At 41.1% G+C, this 4,325-nt stretch overlaps 1 long non-coding RNA gene across 1 annotated transcript; it reads right to left on the bottom strand.

The window, feature by feature from the left end:
- Positions 1–2,641: 2,641 nt before the first annotated feature.
- On the bottom strand, positions 2,642–3,912 carry LOC118600001. The gene is made up of 2 exons (XR_004949568.1): positions 2,974–3,912; positions 2,642–2,886 (listed from the first exon to the last, which is right to left on the bottom strand). It is a non-coding gene; the product is annotated as an uncharacterized LOC118600001 (long non-coding RNA).
- Positions 3,913–4,325: the final 413 nt, after the last annotated feature.

A 4,325-nucleotide genomic window follows, 5' to 3' on the forward strand; every position in this document is an offset into this window, starting at 1 on the left:
TCTGCTGTTTAAGACCACTGTAATGCACAGCATTACTTTTCAGTGAAACAAGGTTTTCTAATGGACAAAAAAAGGCAGACTTTGCAAAATGTTTTAAACATAATACAGACAGCTACAAAACAGAGCTTTGAGTTTTCTTTCAGACTACTATCCAGAAAGGAAATAAATATTCAGGACATGCAGAAAAATTAAGATAATTGCGGCTCTGGATAGTCGAGTGTATAATGAATATTTGAGCGTGTGAGAGTGAGCTTAAGTGATTCAAATTTAGCTCTCTACACTTTGATATCTCAGTGATTGACATGTTATTTTCCACGCAGCAGATAATTAAAGAGGATTCTCATTTTGACTTGATTAATGCACGCTTGGAGGGTTTGTATATTAGTATCAATTAGTTTTATGCAGTCAGGGTTTGTGTGTTGAGCCGTCTGTGCAAGAGAATAAAGAAATGTTGACTTATTAGTTTTATTTGGGGTAAAATGATAAGTCAGGCAAACTTCAACATGATCAGGAGATAATTATCACTTCCTTCTTAAGGATGCCTTTACTACAGTACAAAAATCAATTTAGAATCAATCAAATTTGATGTTAATGGGCTGGAAAGAAGCACTTATATTCAGATTATTTGTAACATAATTTGTAGTTTTCTTCAAATTGGAAACAAAAACTAATTATTACCAAATATTAGACATCCTAATAAATTCTCATCCCCAAGTCGTCACATGTTGACGTTTTGCTAAGACCCCCTTCATTAGCTGGATGAGCTCCTCTATCGTACTGTACGGTCAAGATGCCCTACAACAGCTCAGTGGGGTTTGAACTGGTACCTGAGCTGGCCACTCATTTACAGATAGAACGCCAACTCCCTGCTTCCTCTCTAAATAGTGTTTGCATATTTTGGAGGTGGGCTTTGGTCCTGTTGTAGGATGAAATTGGCTACAATTAGGCGTTGACCACAGGGTATGGCATAGCATTGCAAAATGGAGTGATATCCTTCCTTATTTCAAGTCCCTTTTACCCAGAATTTCCCACCAAAATAACCCCTGACCATCATGTTGCCTCCACATTACTTGACAGATTCAATTCAATTCAATTTTTCAATTTTATTTATATAGCCCAAAATCACAAAGAGATTTGCCTCATTGGGCTTCAGATGGCATCAGGCATTGTACCAGCATCTTTTCAGTTGTTCTGCGGCTCACAAATGTTCTTCTGTGTGATCCAAACACCTCAAACTTTGATTTTTCCAGCCGCAACACTTTCTTTTCCAATCTTCCTTTGTCCACTCTCTGTGTTCTTTTGCCCACATGAATCTGTTTTTGTTTGTCAGCCAGTGTCAGATATGTCTTGTTCTTTGCCACTCTGCCCTGAAGGCCAGCATCTCAAAGTCATCTCTTCACTGTAGATGTGGACACTGGCATTTTACGGGTACTATGTCAGTGGAGGACCTGAGAGGCGTCTATTTCTTAAACTAGACACTCTAATGCAGGTGTCCCTTACACCAGGCCATGAGGGCCGACCTCCTGCTGGTTTTCCAGAAACCCTGCCTTATCGGCTGATTATCTGGATCAAGTGTGTTTAGCCAGTAAGGAGCTTCAGGTTGGCTGGAAAAGGTGTATCCCTCGAGGCCTAGATTTGGGGACATCTGCTCTAATGTAGTTATCCTCTTGCTCAGTTGTGCAGCGAGGCTTCCAACTACTTTTTCTGCTCTGGTGAGGGCCTGTTTGTGCTGTTCTCTGAGGAGAGTGGTACACACCATTGAAGGAAATCTTCAGTTTCTTAGCAATCTATCTCATGGAATTGACTTCATTTGTAAGAACAGCAATAGACTCTCAAGTTTTACATGAAAGTTCTCTTTTTCGGACCGTACAATCCTTTATTTTACATCACTGAGCAGTTTCAAGTCTACTTGAATGAAATGAACCTGTCCCGGCTACTGTTGGCCGACGGTGGGGTACGCCCTTGACAGGTCGTTAGCCTGTTAGAGCCATAATCATTCCATATAACCTTAAAAAGCATGTTTTTGAACTGTGGGAGGAAACCAGTGTGCCTGGAGAAAACCCATGCATACACAGGTAGAACATGCAAACTCCTCACAGAAAGGTCCCAGCCGGGATTCAAATTTGCTTTGAGACGAGAGTGCTAACCACTGTTCCACCGTGAGCCCTTCCGAAAAGTCTTAAATGAAAATACCATGAAAAACACAGTAAACCTGTTTGCCTGCTCATTCAGTAAACTTCCAATATCTAAACATCTAAAACAAGCAGGCGATGAAGCTGAGTTCAGCTTACTCATTACAGTAGAGAGCCACATGTCACGAACCAAGAAAAAGGGGGATGAGTCACTGTGGAAAATAAGACACCGGCAGTAAAAAATATAAAAATGAGGATAATCAAGAACATGTTAAAAAAGATATCAGCAAGAATGGTTATGTGACAAATAGAATGACTAAGTAATGGCTGTTTATTTTCTCCATAGGTGTATTGGAGATATTGGCTTCTTGGAGTCAGCGGTTATAGGAAATTTAGGTATCGATCCAATTCCAAGTAACTGATGGGTAAGTATGAAATTGTCATGACTACAGAACACGTAGCGACCCAGACGCTGGAACCCGGAAGAAACACAGCAGAGAATTAGCTTGGTAGGTAATGAGTTTAATAGTGTGACGAGGAGGTGGGGTCCTGAACAGGACAGGAAGCAGGTTCCGAGCAGGAGGCAGAGGTAGGAGGTGTAGCAGGCGATCTTGTCCTCCGAGAGGGAGATGGCCGTCTTGGATTCGGGAACGTGGAGCAGAGGCAGAGGCTCGTGGTGTGACCGTGGAGAGAAGACCCGACTGGAGATCTGGACGCAGGATGAAAACACGCAACCACTCGTGGTAGGAGATTCCTGAGGGTGAGTGAGAAAGGCGTTAGTCAGAGTCTTGACAAAAACGTGGCAAGACTGTGGCATAAACGAGGTGACCAAACTAAGCACCATCAGGGGCAACGGACTGGCGGGGAATGAAGGTCCTGGAGCTCCTTAAGTAGGCAGGTGAGGAGACGAGATGAGTGGTTGCAGCTGGGGATGATCAGCAGCCAGGTGGAGAGGAGAGGAGAGTGGAGAGGGGGAGGAGACTGACAGAGGCACCATGACAGAAATATAGAATTATTTCAGACATAGACCATATTTTTTTTGTTCATTGAATAAACAAAGGACGGAGACTTTCAGCAAATGAAAATGTTGACCTGAACTGAACTTCAATTGCCCTGCGACGGACTGGCGACCTGTCCAGGGTGTACCCCGCCTTCGCCCATCAGTAGCCGGGATAGGCTCCGGCACCCCGCGACCCCGAAAGGGAAGAAGCGGTCAAGAAAATGGATGGATGGATGAACTTCAATTACATAATGGCATAATATGAAAAGGAATGAGCAACTTCTGCAAAATAAAAATAAAAACTACAATGTAACAAAAATAAAGCAAAGTCCCACAAACATATATTTTGAAATAAAGGTAGTAATAAAATAAAAAAAAGTCACTAGTAAAAACAAGTAAGCAAAGTAATCACTGCTACAGTTAAGCTGAGGTCCCATTTGGAGTCACCATTGCATACACCTAGGTGTGTGAAATTTGTTCTCTCTGCTTGAAATATAAAAATATGAGGGGGGGGGGGCAGTCCAGTTCTCATATCTAGCTGTAAAAATAGCAGAAACATCTAAAAATATTAAATATTAAATTAATAAAGCTTCATTTCGTAGCACCAAACTTTTAATTTCTTGGAATTATTTATTTTGGGAAATGGTATAGTTTGTTAGTGCAAAAAAACTTGCAGTTCTTTAGAAGTTCCTAGAGCTCTATCAAATATTATGCACAGAGGATCATCGTTCTTTCTAAAAGAAAACTTAAACTCTGCTGATGTGACCTGGATTCTCTGCAGGCCTCAACAGAATCTGAAGTAGCAATCATTATGGTAAAATTTGTCCAGAGAAAATGGGATGTTTAAACAACAACAACCAAAAGACACATATATATATATCAAAGTTGATTAGTTTAATCAGCGCACATAAATAAAAAAGGTTAAAACCCTGTAACTTTAAAACAAATGAAATCTTGATGACTTGTGAAACATTTACAATTGTAAACATCTTGGGTCATCAGACTTGCTATAAACTTCTCTTGTGTTTGAAGTTTAATGAATGTGATCTTCCACTTTTGGACAGATGGATCATCATTTTCATGCAGAGCTGAGGTCATTTCGACCAGGATATTTCTGAGTTTGATCTCTCCTCGGCAACGCTCTGAGCTTTTTCCTTATCTGAGATCTCTGGCGGGTCACTCTAGTCTGGTTC

This window comes from Oryzias melastigma, linkage group LG17, assembly GCF_002922805.2.
Source record: "Oryzias melastigma strain HK-1 linkage group LG17, ASM292280v2, whole genome shotgun sequence".
Classification (NCBI taxonomy): Eukaryota; Metazoa; Chordata; class Actinopteri; order Beloniformes; family Adrianichthyidae; genus Oryzias; species Oryzias melastigma.